A 15,573-nucleotide genomic window follows, 5' to 3' on the forward strand; every position below is an offset into this window, starting at 1 on the left:
CTATGAATATAGTGCATACATCTCCTACTTATAATTTTGAAAAGGAAATTTTTATTAATTTGCATTAAGGAACTTTGAGAAGAAGTTGTTCCCTAAGTAGAAGAACCTGCAGAGAGATGGTGGACAAGGAAGAGAGAGTTCCAAGAATTCAAGTACAAGACAAATCTGAGGAGGACTAGGTTAACTCCCCAAGTCTGTGACATGTGCATAACACTTTTCTTTTCTCTGAACATCATTTAAATAATTGATAAAAATGCTTTCTGGTGGTGATTATAACCCTGCAGTTCTCAAAGGCATTTTACTTTAAAGCATAGTTCTCAGGGGTGAAACAGTTTTAGACTCAAAACACACAAACCTGCAATGGAAGTGAAATAAATATTATCTGGAAAAGAGCCACCTGCTTGGTCATCCACAGTCTTAGAAACCCTGTTATAATAGAGGTTAATACACTCTTCTTACTTGATAGATTAGGAAAAAGAGTCCAGAAAATTAGATGGTTTTTCCTTCGATACAACACTCAGAGTTTTATCTCTGGTTAATTGTGGGGGTGGTGTGTAACATATGATTCTTACTCAGATTGGACTATTATAACAGTATCATAGACTGGGTGGCTTTAAACAATAAAAATGTCTCACAGTTTTGGAAGCTGGTAAGTTCAAGATAAAAGTACAAGCATGTTTGGTGCCTGGTGATGCCGTCTTATTTATTTGCAGGTGACTGTCTTCCCATTGCATCATAACATGAGATAGAGAAATCATCTCTCCAGTGTGTCTTGTGAGATCATTAATCCCAATCACAAGGACCCTGTATTCATGGCCTAAAGCCCTTCTGAATGTCCTACCTTTATATAATCAATCTCAGAGTTAAGTTTTCAATGTACAAATTTGGAGAGGGGACACAAACTTTCATTCCATAATCATGTGTGTCTGACGATGCAAAATTTATGTGTGTATGTGAAGTGGTGTGGTTAGGAAAATTCTTTTCTTCCTCAGCTTCCTTACTTCTGATTTTCCTCATTTTTTAAATGCCTGTTTGCATAATCCCTTACTACAGCCAGTGTGTGCTGGGAGCTATAAAACTTGAACAAATGTCACATAAGTACACAACAGTACACTGGCTATAGCAAGTGATTAAAAATAAATGGTATCATGAGAACAGAATGATCTATGCAGGATGGGATCATTTTGAACATGTAACTTTTAAGTTGATGAGTACAGGTTGCATAGTATAAAGTCAGCATGTATCTTTTCCTTCCCATCCTTGTCAGCAATTATTGTTATTTATGTTTTTGAGGGTTGATATTCTAACTGGATTGAGATGAAATCTCAGTATAGTTTTGGTTTGCATTTCATTGATTGTTAGGGATATTGAACATCTTTTCATATATTTGTTAGCTAAATGTATTTTGTTTTCTTTTGAGAAATGTCTGTTTAAATCATTGGTTCATTTATTTTCTTGGCATTATTTTTTTTTGAGTTCTTTATATATGCTGGATATTAATCCTCCATTGGAAGAGCAGCTGGTGAATATCTTCTCTCATTCTGTAGACTCTCTCTTTATTGTCTTATTTTCTTTACTGTGCAGAACTTTATAATTTGTTGCCATTTCATTTATTGATCCTTGGTTTTATTTCTTGAGCTCTGGGAGTCTTATAAGGAGTCTGTACCTGCACCTATATGTTGGAGTATTGCTCCTATATTTTCTTTCAGCAGTTGCAGTGTTTCTGGTCTGATTTCTGGGTCTTTGATTCATTTAGAGTTGACTATTGTTCAGGGAGAGAGATAGGGATCTGGTTTTATTCTTCTACATATGCATCTCCAATTTTTACAGCACCATTTGTTTAAAAGGTCATTTTTTTTCTTCAACATATATTTTTGGCACCTTTGTGAAGTATTAGAAAACTGTAGTTATGTGGGTTTCCATTAGTCTTCATGCCTGTTTGGTGCCAATACCATGCTGTTTTTATTACTATAGCTGTGTGTTGCAATTTGAGATCAGATATTGTGTTGTTTCCAGAATTGCTTTTATTGCTCAGAATTGCTTTGACTATTCTGGATCATTTATTCTTCCATATGAATTATAGATATACTTCACATTTTTGATGGGGCTGTAAATTAGTACAAGCACTTTGAAAAGCAGTATGGAGATTAAAGTGTAGAAATGGAAGCACCATATGACCCAATTATTTCACTCCTTGGTATTCATTCTAAAGAACTCCAATTAGTATACTATAGTGATATTTATACCAGTGTAATTCACAATGGCCAAGTTATGGAATCAGCATAGGTGTCCATCAACAAATCAAGGAAATGTATATACATACGCAATGGAGATTTACTCAGCCATAAAGAAGACTGAGTTTTTTTTCATTTGCTGGTAAATGAATGGAACTGGAGAACATTATGCTAAAGGAAGTACCAAACTCAAGTAAGTCAAGTGTTGAATGTTTTCTGTCCTATGTGGAAGAGAGAGAGAGAGAGAGGAGAGAGAGAGAGAGAGAGAGAGAGAGAGAGAGAGAGAGAGAGAGAGAGAGAGAGAGAGAGGAGTATTTTATAAAAGGGATCATATGAAAATAGAAGGGAGACCAATCAAGTAGGGGAATGGGATTGAAAGGAAGGGGGGATGGGAAGGTATGGGGAAATACTGAGGAATGAAACCTATCAAATCATGCTATGTCCATGTACAAATATCCCACAGTTGTAATTATAATGCATTAGTCAAAATCATCATCATCATCATCATCACAGAATGGAGATTAGTTGAGTAGAACAAGCAGATCACGGGGAGGGAAAGCAAAGACACTGGGAAATGAGAGTGATCAAGTTTCACTATGTGCATGTATAGATATGGCATAATGAATCCCACTATTATGTATAATTATAATTAACAAATGATAAAATGATAATAATAACAACAATGTGGTTATAAAGGAAAAAGAGCATTCTAGGCAAAGCGAACAGGGCACAAAAATGAGGTCCCCAAAAGGCCTGATTCATAGTGTTGAGTTAGGTGGACGCAGTATTTGGTGAGACTTGAGAGGTATGTATACGCTAGATGATGGAAAAGTCTGTACCAGTAGTTTTTTAGTTTTGATGAAACAACTTTAAAAAAGTTTCAAACAGCCAGGTGCAGCGGCTCAGGAGGCTGAGGCAGGAGGATTTCGAGTTCAAAGCCAACCTTGGTAACAGAAAGCACTCAGCAACTTGGTGAGACCCTGCCTCTAAATAAAATACAAAATAGGGCTGCAGATGTGGCTAAGTGGTTGAGTGGCCCTGAATTCAATCCCTGGTACCCCTCCCCCCAAAAAAAGGTTTTAAACAAAAATATGACAAGATTCAACTAATATTTTGAAAATATCTATTTAATTGGCTTAAGGAGAGTGGTGGAGTGAGGTAAAAATAGAATTGACCCTAAGCAATTTGGTAAGACTGTCCCAAAATTAAAAAAAAAAAAAGAGATTCTTAAGATATATCTCAGTGATTAAGTACCCCTGTGTTCAATACTTGACACTAAAAATTAAAATAAAATAAATATGATTGAACATATGGTAGGGTGGTTTTTGGTTTAGCTAAAAAAGTGAAAGAAATTGGTGTTGGGGGAAAAATGAAGAAGGCTTGCATTATTTGGTAGAGATATGATAAAGTCTTGAATTGGGATAGTGGCAGTTATAAAGGGTTGTGAACAAATCTAAGATATTTTTCCTTGTGGAATCAGTAGATATTGTCCACCCTGTGGACAAGGGATTGTCAAGAGTGGTTTCCACATTTCTATTATTTGGATAAGGTACCACTGCAGGTATGAAAAGCACTGGAAGAGAAGCTTCTTCAGCAGGGAGTATTGCTGGATTGTTGCTACTTAAAAACCTGAAAACAAAGGCAAAACTACTGATGTTTAATTCCTTCAGGGGATGTTTCTTCCGTGAACTCCGCTATAGGTAAAACCTGGGGGTAGGTATTTTGTTTGATGAAAATAGTTCAACCTATGATTACTGCTCTTCATGATATTCCAGCAAGGGTAACTGCAGGGTGTAATTTGGGGGTTATGGTGGGCTTCTTTTCATAGAAGTACCAAGACCAGCTTTGAAATGCAGACTTCAATACTCGGTTTTCTCATTTATAGAATCGTATGACACACATAAAGTATGGTAAATAGACCAATGGCTTCAGCATTACCTTGGAGTTTATTAAAAATGTAGACTCTAAAGCCCAACCCAGAGCTACTGAGTCATAAGGCCTGGTTATTTTGATAATTAGTATACATATCAAATTTTAAGAATTGCAGTTTTAGATGATCTCCCACCTTCCAAACTCCGTACCTTTGGAACTAAGTTAACCTTCTTTACTCATAGAAATCCTGTGTATGCGTTTGACCCTTCTTTGACAATACATACTAATGAGAGAAGCCAGAGCACTGTGGATATAATCAACAAGCTCACTCTGGAAACCAGAGGGAAAATATATATGACAGCATGGGTATTGTCTAGCTAGGAAAAGGAGATACAATATTTTTCCTCTTATCTGATTGAAACTTGATAATATATACAATAATATATATGTGCATACCTGTGTGTGCATGTCTGTCTACTAGACTTCATAGTAGGCTTCACATTTCCACTTATCCCCTTTGGGACAAACTTTTCATTATTGGTGGACGGGAGATGTAATCCATTTGATGGCTAGTAATCCAGAATTGGTACTAGAACAACTGTTAAAACTATAATATATAACTTATAATTCATAATCATAGTAATTAGACATCACAATGTTTATTACTATTTGTTATTTATGAGGATGCAGTGGTGCTTTTTATATTTAAAAGTGAGCACTGGTTGTTATGTTTTATGATTAAAAAACTAATGATACAAATTAAATACAAAGTTATAATGTATTCAATATTATAATACTTTCCAAGTTTCCTTTATCAATTCATTACATATTTTGGTAGGACAGTGCAAATGAATCTTTATATTTAAAAATTATGGTACTAAAATTGTTTTGTTTTATTTTTAAAGTATATATAGATTAATCATATGACCTATTTTGTTTCTATGTATTATAGAAAAAAGATAAAAATTCAAATTAAAAAATCATGTAATTCATATACAATTATTCTCTTTGGAAAATAATGTTCACACTATAGAAAATAATAAACTTCTTGCTTTTCAATAGTAATCTTATATAATTTTAAAAGACTATTTAATTGAAATAAATTTATACAAGTATTTTTAAACATGCCTGCTGTGAAAAGTAAAACTTGTAGGCAATATATGAATTTTATTTTATTTTATTTATTTTTGAGAGAGAGAGAGAGAGAGAGAGAGAGAGAATTTTTATCTATTTTTTTAGTTTTCGGTGGACACAACATCTTTGTTTGTATGTGGTGCTGAGGATAAAACCTGGGCCACACGCATGCCAGGCGGGCACGCTACCGCTTGAGCCACATCCCCAGCCCAACATATGAATGTTAGAGCACTTAAATATTTGTTCTCTAATGCATATGAAAAAGGTAATATTTACTTACTTCTAGATACTTATAAATTTTATTTGATTTATATTTGATTATAAATGTAGATGTATATTTTTTCTAATTTAATCTTAAAATTTTTCATGGCACTTGATTGCTTACCCATATAAATTATAAGTTCCTAAAAGTTCAATTTTTTAATCTTTTTTTTTAACAGAGACTGTGATTAATTGAGATAGAATAAGCATCAACTAATGACATTAATTAACTATCCAAAGAACTTTTTAAATTTTCCTCTAATTTTTACTTTGATAGTTTGGAGAAATTGCTATATTCTCATACTAAATAATATTTGAATGTTTGTTTTCAACATAATCTTAATGCTGTGTAATGCCAATATCTTGACTGACAAATTTTATGTATATTTTTACTCAAGAAAAATTCCATTTGCAATACTTATTTTCAATGTCCTACATAAAGAGATGTTATGAATTAAAAAAAAGAAAGGAAAGGAAACAAAAATTCCAAATGTAATCTTTTATTCTTTAGTTTAACTCCATTCACTTGAAAAGAGATAAGGCAAAATATTTCTAATTCAACACTGAACCCAGGTTTTCTTGGCACAGTCTTTGTAAAGTTATTTCTTTTCTTCTATCTTTCATTTCTCTTGCTTAAAAAAGTGATGGAGGTACTTTAATCAATTTTGATGTGTTCATATATGCCTAATAAATCTATCCTTTATTAATGTACTAATAAGTCCTATAATCCTTAAAATGGATTGTGGGCTCAAGCTGTCTTTGTTTACTTCTGAACTCTCCATGGTAACTACAGAGACAAACTTGCAAGACTGCAGATGAATTAATATGACAGAGAATATAGTTAATAATTACCTGTTATCATATCAGTATGTCTGTCTCTTTCTCATTATAATTCTGTGTATGCTCAATCAAAATTTTCCAACAGGAGAGAAGATATAAATGCTACTTTTCAGGATGAGCATTTAAAACATCTTAACTCCATAAAACATTAAGTCCTACTATTTTTATCTCTAGCCTAATGAAAAGTGTATGAATAGATCCAAGAGTAGAAAAAGGAATGGATTTTAGGAGTGTTGTGGTGGAGCTTCTGGGTGTTACAATCAATAATGAAAGTGGAAGGAAATTAGTTTGAAAAATTTTAAAGATTGGTGATTGTAGAGACCAAACCCCCAGGTGAATAAAATTATTACACCAGTGACAAACTTACAGCAGAAGTAATTTTTATATTATTTAAAAAATTTGCTTGCAAAATATTAAATATCTCTTCCCAAAGATTTCCAGTTTGGTAATCTTCTAAAATGAGATTCAAATTAAAAAAATACATTCTCATAATTTTTTAATATAATGGTCTTATTCAAGTCTGAGAATAATTATGTAAAGAACTCTAAGAAAAATAAGTATTCTTTTAAAATTTTGTTTATATTATTTATATTTTATAGTGTTGTTTATATTTTCCTTGATATATTTTTACAGTTTAGTAGCTAATTCGAAATTAATATTTCATTATGCATAAAGTTTCTTTTAGTTTAAAATCTAGCAATATAGTAGTTTCTTTTAGAGTTTGTTAAGAATAGAAAGTCTTAACAAAGTGATAAAAATGAAATTTTAAAATTTATTTTTACTTGATTTTATATCCAAATTAGCTTCAAAATATTGTATAGACATTTTTGGAGCACTAAATTTGTAATACTACATTGTGATCTTATCTAGTATACATAAACATTTATGGATGTATATGAACAAAATATGCTTGCTTGAAAAATAATTATTATATTAGTAATTGAATTTTAGCATAAAGTAGAGCCATATTTAATCTCTAAGGAATATCCCATAACATGGTACTGGGCCTAAGGAAAGAATAAGATGTTAGTACAAAGCTTACTGTACTTTCCACAAAGAATCCTGGAAATGGGGAAACGACACATTATTAAAAAGCGCAGTTTACATGACATATATATTATTCCATTTGATTGTTTGAAGTTATGTATTTGCTTCATTGCTTCAGAATGTTTATTGTTTAATGTTTACAGCTTAAGAAACATTTAACTATAAAAGAAGCTAAGAAAACCACTAGAAATTGAATACCTAAGATGTAATCACTTCTCTGTTCCTTGGAGTTTCCATTAGAAAATACCTTATGCTAGCATGTACCATTGACTTGGATGTAATCAACAAGCAAATGTTATCAGGAGGCTGAGATATATTTAATGGCAGATTTTTAATTGTAAAAATATTACATACTACATATCAAGTTTTCACAATATATTTTTATCTTATTCCTAATGTCTTCTAAAATACTCTTTACTTCGTGTACTGCCAAGTGTGCAGAAAGCTTCCCAGAATATTTTAAAAGCTTCCACTTTTTCACTTTGTTTCTCCCTATGATGTATTTTCACTTGGAAATTGTTTCAGAAAGCAAGAATCTTTATCTGTTTATTTTATCCATTTGAATTATGAAGAAAAAAAAGAAAATGGACAAAATTAGGAGTCAACCATCCCATTGTGATTTATGGTTCTGAATTAGAAGAATCATAATTTGAAATTAAGATCTAATAATTTTCCCCCAAATTTCCTTAAAGCTAAAAGTTTTCTGTTGAGACAGACTTCATATTGAACACAATGGAATTGTTCTTATTATTTAGTAGTCCCCCTATCCCCAGTTTCACTTTCTGAGGTTTCAGGGACCTGCAGTTAGTAGTGGTTTAAACATTTCAAATGGAAAATTCCAGAAATAATAAATTCATAGGTTAAAATTGTATGCTGTTTTGTGTAGCATGATGAAAACTCTCACTGTCCTCCTCTGTCCTTCGTAGGCTGAATCATTGTCCTGTGTATCCATGCCCCATCAACCACTTCCTAAGCATCTCAGTTATCTTATTGACCATTGTGATATAACAGTGGCTGAGGTTGTGGCTCAGAGGTGGAGCGCTTGCCCAGCATGTGTGAGGCACTGGGTTTGATCCTCAGCACCACTAAAAATAAAATAAAGGTATTGTGTCCACCTACAACAGAAAAATAATTGTTTTTTATTAGAATAACTCTAATTTTACTTAAGAATGACACCAAAGCACAAAAGTAATGATATTGGCAATTCACCTATGCCAAAGAAGTAAGTTGATCCAATTAAGTAAAGGAGTAAAAAATATTTTTTTTTAGATGTAGAAGAACACAATCTCTTTATTTATTTATTTATTGTTATGTTGTGCTGAGGATTAAACTCCGTGCCTCACATGTGCAAGGCAAGGGTTCTACCAATGAACTACAGCCCCAGCCCACAATAAGGTATTTTAAAGAGTGAAATACAGGAAGAAACAGAGAGAGACCACATTTACTTAATATTTATTACTCTACATTGTTATTATTGTTCCATTTATTATTAACTGTTATTAATTTCTTAGTGTGCTTAATTTATAAACTAAATTTTATCAGGTCTATATGTAATGGGGAAAACACAGTATTAATAAGATTCAATACTATTGACATTTTCAGGCATCCACTGGGATCATGTCAGTTTTTCCAGATGGAATTTCATTTTATTCTCCTCACAACATCTTTCATTTTGATACTACCCTGCTGCCCATTACTGTTGTGTCCTATAAAGGACATTTTCTCTTTTAAAAAAATTTTTCTTTTGTTTTAATTAGTTACACATGACAATGCAATGACCTTGACATATCATACATTTGAATCAGATGGGATATAATTTCTCTTTTTTCTGAGTGTACAGGTTGCAGAATCACATTGGTCATGCAGTCACATATATACCCATAGCAATAATAACATCTATTTCATTCTACTATCCTTCCTTTCAATGAGACTTGTTGGTAATTTGAAGCAGATATAGAAGCAATGATTATCATACTATGAAGCCGTAGTATTAAAAAATGGCTGTATAATATATGTTCGCCATACTGTGATACTAATCTTCTCATGTTTGTGAATAAAAACCTGAAGCATTTGCAACAGTGACAAGAGTAGAGACAGATAGGAGACAACTAAGTCAATTCATTCTGCTTGTTTTTAGAGTGTATTGATGAGGAGTTGTTTGTTTACATCACACAACGGTTTCATTTTCATAGGAAGAAAATTAGAAGAATCAAGAGAGTTCGTCTATTCCTCCCATGCTCCTCCTCCCTACCCCACTATGAATCAGCCTCCTTATATCAGAGAAAATATTTGGCATTAGGTTTTTTGGGATTGGCTATCTTCACTTAGCATTATCTTCTCAAACCCCATCCACTTACCTACAAATGCCATGATTTTATTCTCTTTCATTGCTGCTGAGTAATATTCCGTTGTGTATATAGGCCACCTTTTTTTAATTCATTCATTTATTGAAGGGCATCCAGGTTGGTTCCACAGTTTAGCTATTGTGAATTGTGCTGCTATAAACATTGACGTGACTGTGTCCCTGTAGTATGCTGTTTTTAAGTCCTTTGGGTACAGACAAAGGAGAGGGATAGCTGGGCAGAGGGTTGGGAGGGAAAGGGAAGTGACAGGGGTTAGAAATGATGAGGAATATGATGAACATCATTATCCAAAATACATGTATGAAGACACAAATTTGTGTGAATATACTTTATATACAACCAGAGATATGAAAAAAATGCTCATAAGTATAATATGAATTGTAATGCATTCTGCTGTCATATTTTAAAAATCAATAAAAGAAGAATCAAGATAAATATTATTAAATTCAAGACTCTATATGACCTAGTTTCAAGGCTTCATGGATTTGCTCTGACTAGTTTTCAGTTGTTTTTAAAAGGTTGATCTAGTTTTCATTATCCTTTGGGTGGGGTCAGGGACAGGTGGGGATGTTTGGTTTGCAGTCTGTGCAATATCTAGGTTTTCCCAACACATTGAGACACGTTTTCCAAATCATTTCACATTCCTGCTTCAACTCAGGATCACATCTTTTCTCATTAAATTCTTGATAAATTCTCAAGTCCTAGGCAAGATTTTTCTCGGTAGCACAAAACACATTTTGTTTCTACTATTTCCAGAAATGATAATGATAATAATAATAATAATAATAATAATAATAATAAAAACTTCTTAAATGTTATGTCCTTGATTGATAAAGTCTTTCAGAATTCATTTTGATAAATGGAACTGCTTTATTCTAGATACAAGGCACAAGTGATGCTCCATAATAAAATTAGTCCAGCAAAATGATACAGGAAAAGCCAAGAATAATAAGGTCAATCTGTTACCATTACCAAAGAGCCCTTATTTTAAATTAACTTCAGTCATTTAATGAAAAACTCTGCATGTAGTCTTGACTTGTTCAATACAACAGTAGTAAATAGAGAAAGTGATCACCAGCATTAGTCCCTGAAGTCTTAATATAATGGATTCTGTTTTAACCTGGTGACCCAAACAACTTCATGCCAAGATTCAGATGTCAGAACATGCACTCAACCACAGGTTCGAAGAGCAGGCTATAATTAAGGGTCAGGTGATTGAGAATCATTGATAAATCTAAACAACCCCCATCATTCAGTACCTAGTGGTATGGAAGCCATTTATACAAATAACTGCTAACTGCCCTTAATTGATGTGCAAGTGTATAATTTATACTATTTTCCTCTGGACCTGCTCAACCAAAGCACTCATTTCCTGTCTAGGAATGGCAATTGGTGTGAGATTTAGGACATTTGAGAAACACATCCTGCCATTGATATTGAACATATTGGTTGGTATTTCATATCTGACTCTGTGCTTTGTTGAGGAAAAAGCAAACCAACACAAAACTGTTTTTTTTAAATAAAACTTTCAATATTCACCTCTAAATATATTTACCTGAAATAATTTTTTGAAGCAGTGTGGAGAATAAATAATTACATGAATAAGTATTTTCATCTTGTCTATTAGTAGTTGTCTTTGTTTCTCTTTTTCTTGCTATCTTTTTCTGGCAGAAAAGATTATTAGCTAAAAATTTTTGGATCTCTGCTTTTCATTAATTTGTGACATCCAAATTCATTCTATATTAAAAGTAATTATTCCATAGAAATATTTTATTTTAATCACGTATATTCCCTGCGCTTACAAATTATTCTCCCTAATTATTTTTTACTTTTGTTATCATTTCATGAAAGAATTTCAATGTTTAAAATATTTTACAAGGATTTTGTGTAAGAAATTCATAAGTATTACTTACCACCGTGAATATTTTTGTAAGTAGGCATTACCATTCTTATAACAGTAAAGAATGATTCTACATCCCACTCAGGAGAGTGTATTCCATATAAAGATGTTTGGGATGGTCATTTTGCTTCCAAAGTTGAAACTAAAAGCAGAAAATTGAGTGAACAGATTTGGATCATTTACTACCAACCTACTGATTAAAAGCAGAATAAAATGCAAGTCAGAATAAAAGAATTTATAAGGCTTAACAACAAGATCAACAACTAGAGCATTAAATAAAAAGGCAATAACAGCACATAAAACTTCCCACTTTCTCACATTCAGGATCATCACACTATGGAGAAACGTTAGCTCTGCACTTGTTAAATGCAAGCTTCATACATTTAAGAGATGTCTGTGTTTTTAATCAGCTTAAAACTTCACATTTGCCACACCCTGGGAAGGAAAAGTTGTACCTAGTTTTCTCATCAGCCTGAAAGAATTAGGATGATGTTATTATTATGGTAGAAACATCACCTGCCGGTTTAAATACACATTTTGGTAAACCTCTCCCTTGAGTATGGATTTAACTACTCAATTAGCAAATGAAGTCACATTGTTTGCTTTACTTTCACATCATTTCCCCAGAAATTCCACTGCACTTGGGATAATTAGTATTTTCTTCTTCTTTTGGCTTTTCAAGTTTAGAGGCATTACTCTTTATAGTTTCGTCTCTAAATTAATATAACAAGTACAGGTATACAAAGAAAATGCAATAAATAAAATATATGAGGACAAACCCACAGACCAATTAAGTAATGGTGTTAAACAGATACGTGAAATTACACTGTACATAAAATGTTAAAATTCGGTAAAAGAGGATAAGTGCATATTTTTTTTTCTCTGAAGTCATTAGATTTCTGTTGCACACGGTCGGTCACATATTATCAAAGTAAAATATTTTGTTCATTAGTTATCAATATTTTTCTAATCTTATAAAAGGAAAGTTTAAACATAATTGCTATATGATTGATTCCTGTCTACCTGTATATTCAGGTAGATCCAACAGCTATATTCTCAGATTTCATTATAGAAAAGTAAGATTTTTTTTTAAGACAAGCTACAAAAAATGATCCCTGTGAGATCTATTATTTGAGATAGTACTTTGTCAGTAGTTTTCAGTGCTCTTGGGAATCAAATCTGGATGTCATATTTACCCAGTGGCTATAAAATATTTTGAGAAAGACATCAATATATGACAAAAACAAGATCAATATGGCAAGGGGGGCTACAGGCAGCACAGGTCAATGTGGTTGATACAGACATCTGTGAAACTAGTTAACTGAAATAGCACCCATTGACTGTGGCCTGGATGAGCTACCCACTAGAGAGGAGAGAGGTGGTAGGACACTTACCGATGGTGTGGTAGCTTTGGAGAAGAGTTGAGGAGATACATAGGGGGAGCAAATAACCCAGAACAAGTTTTCATGGGCCAGGGCATGTCTGATGTCTGGTTCAGTCAATGCAGGCAACCAGGGGCTTAGATTCTCTTGTTCTACACAACTCCGAACAGCCCTGACTGCTCAGGTCTGAATTCTTGTGTACCCCTCAAACTCATGTCCAGACCTATCCTCAATAGAATCAGGACTAGGGCCTTTCCAAGATAAGTCAGGATTGTGGAATTGTCTTGGTTAGTGCCTTCATTAAGGAAACCCTAGAGATCTGCCTACCTCCTCCCACCATGTGAGGTCACAGCAGGAAAGTGAAATCTGTGTGGCCAAATAGCAAATGTGTTGCCTTCTTAACCTTGGAATCCTCAGCATCCAGAACAGCAACAAAATCATTTTTATTGTTTATAAGCTTTCTAATCTATGGTATTTTAAGGCAGCCTGAGTGAATTAAACACTCTTCTACTTGTACATATTTAGTAGTATTTATTTATTTATAGATGTTCCATCTCATTCCAATTATAAACACTTTAAAAATTTTTTTTTCTTTGGTGTGGTGGAGCAAGAGACAAGGTCACTGCCTTGGTAATGACAGAAATTAATTATATTGCAATTATTTCACCTGAAAAATAGGCATAAAAATTTCACTTTAATAGAAACCTGCTATGTAGGACAGATGACCTCCTTAGGTCTCTCTCTGAAAGATCCATCTTGTAAGAGTCCTAGGATTCAGATCAACTTAGTGTATTAGTCTGTTTTTCTTTACTATAATAAAATACCTGAAGGTAGGTAACTTTATAAAGAAACAGGGATTAGTTTGGCTCAAAGTGGTAGAGATCCAGTATTGTGGATCTAATAATGACGTTCTTGCTGGTGGATTCCCGAGGCAGTACAGAACATCATATAGTAAGAAACAGGGAGCACACATGTGTATGTGTGTATTCTGCTCTGTCTCCCTCCTTTAGAAAGCCACCTGATTCAATCATGGGGCCTCAATCCTGATCATTTTATTTAATCCTAGTCACTTCCCAAAGCCTCTACTTCTATTTGGTTAGTTTTGAACTCAGAGGCACTCGACCACTCAGCCACATCTCCAGCCCTATTTTATATTTCATTTAGAGTCAGGGTCTCACTGAGTTGCTTAGCACCTTACTTTTGCTGAGGCTGGATTTGAACTTGCAATCCTCCTGCCTCAGCTTCCCGAGTTGCTGGGATTACAGGCCTGCACCACCATGCCTGGCTCTTGTGTCTTTTTTTTTATATAGTATTAATACAGTCAAAAGAAGAAGTACATCTGATCATTTCACAATATATCTTGCCTTACATTCCTTCATTGACCCCTAAAAATATGTTAATACAAACAGAATGTCTTGATATTTTCCTTATACTAATCCATATATTAATATACTTCTAAACTAATCAACTTCTAAACACCAAAATTGGATTAAGTTTTCACCTTTTTAATACTTCATAACTGGGATTAAAACTCCATACATGAACTGCTAGAGGACACATTGAAGCCACATCCAAACCATACAAGTTAGCATTGGATATAGATGACATATGGCTATCTCTTCAGAAATAGTAAAATATGCAAAAACTAATTTTCCTTGATTCTAAAAATTCAGATGTATAGTTCTCTAAGTTTAGAAAGATAATTTGAATTATAAAACGTGCATATCAAAATACTTCAACCATGATAACTTTGAAAAATCATCTTTTGGATAAGATACAATATTGTATCAAATACAAATGTTTTATATGTGCAATATATAAAATGCTAATATTTTATATAGTTTAAAAACATTTGGAACTGTATATTTAAATAAATTTTTATTAATTTTCTCATTGCTAAAAAATTAATTTTGTGCTACTCTTTTTTGAATTCAACAAGTGCTCAAAACATCCCCATATTTTCTGAATTTTATGTGAGTTCAATTCAGTTCACAGTCAAAAACACAGAGTAAATTTGGGGAAATAAAATAAGGCTGAACAAGAAGCCCTAGACTCGGTATTTGCTGATTTGTAATATATCAATGTAATTTTGGACCTCATTTTCTTACCTCCTCTCTGGTAAGAAAATGAGGGGGTGGAGAGAACTTTTCCTCCTGTTGGGTTGTATTTTCTTTATTTTTCTCCTCCAGAATGTGTTGAAGGATATTTTTTCATAAACACAGTGGATTAAAATATCTGCTTATCTTCTCTGTATCCTAAAATAACACCAAAAGAAAATGAATTAGAAAAACAAAGAGTATGAACTATCAAGAACAACAGAATTATAGAACATAATTGTATACATTTTAAGAAATTTTTGGAAAAATGGAAAGCTAAAACAAGAGCTGCAATTGATTTTTGAGAGCAAAGGAAGTCACAACCTAAGTGCCTACACAGTGTGGACACCTATGATACAGGGCCCATTTGCCTGGGCACTCCCCTACAGGACCTGCCCCAGAAGCCTGCAAGGCAGGAGAGGAAAGGGCTAGAATATGCAGTGG

The 15,573-nt window shown here is 33.2% G+C and overlaps 1 long non-coding RNA gene across 1 annotated transcript; it reads right to left on the reverse strand.

Moving 5' to 3' along the window:
- Positions 1 to 9,515: 9,515 nt before the first annotated feature.
- Positions 9,516 to 15,277, reverse strand: LOC144366531 (uncharacterized). The gene is made up of 3 exons (XR_013425589.1): positions 15,142 to 15,277; positions 11,665 to 11,793; positions 9,516 to 9,964 (listed from the first exon to the last, which is right to left on the reverse strand). It is a non-coding gene; the product is annotated as an uncharacterized LOC144366531 (long non-coding RNA).
- Positions 15,278 to 15,573: the final 296 nt, after the last annotated feature.

The sequence above is a fragment of the Ictidomys tridecemlineatus genome, chromosome 9 (assembly GCF_052094955.1).
Source record: "Ictidomys tridecemlineatus isolate mIctTri1 chromosome 9, mIctTri1.hap1, whole genome shotgun sequence".
NCBI classification, from domain to species: domain Eukaryota; kingdom Metazoa; phylum Chordata; class Mammalia; order Rodentia; family Sciuridae; genus Ictidomys; species Ictidomys tridecemlineatus.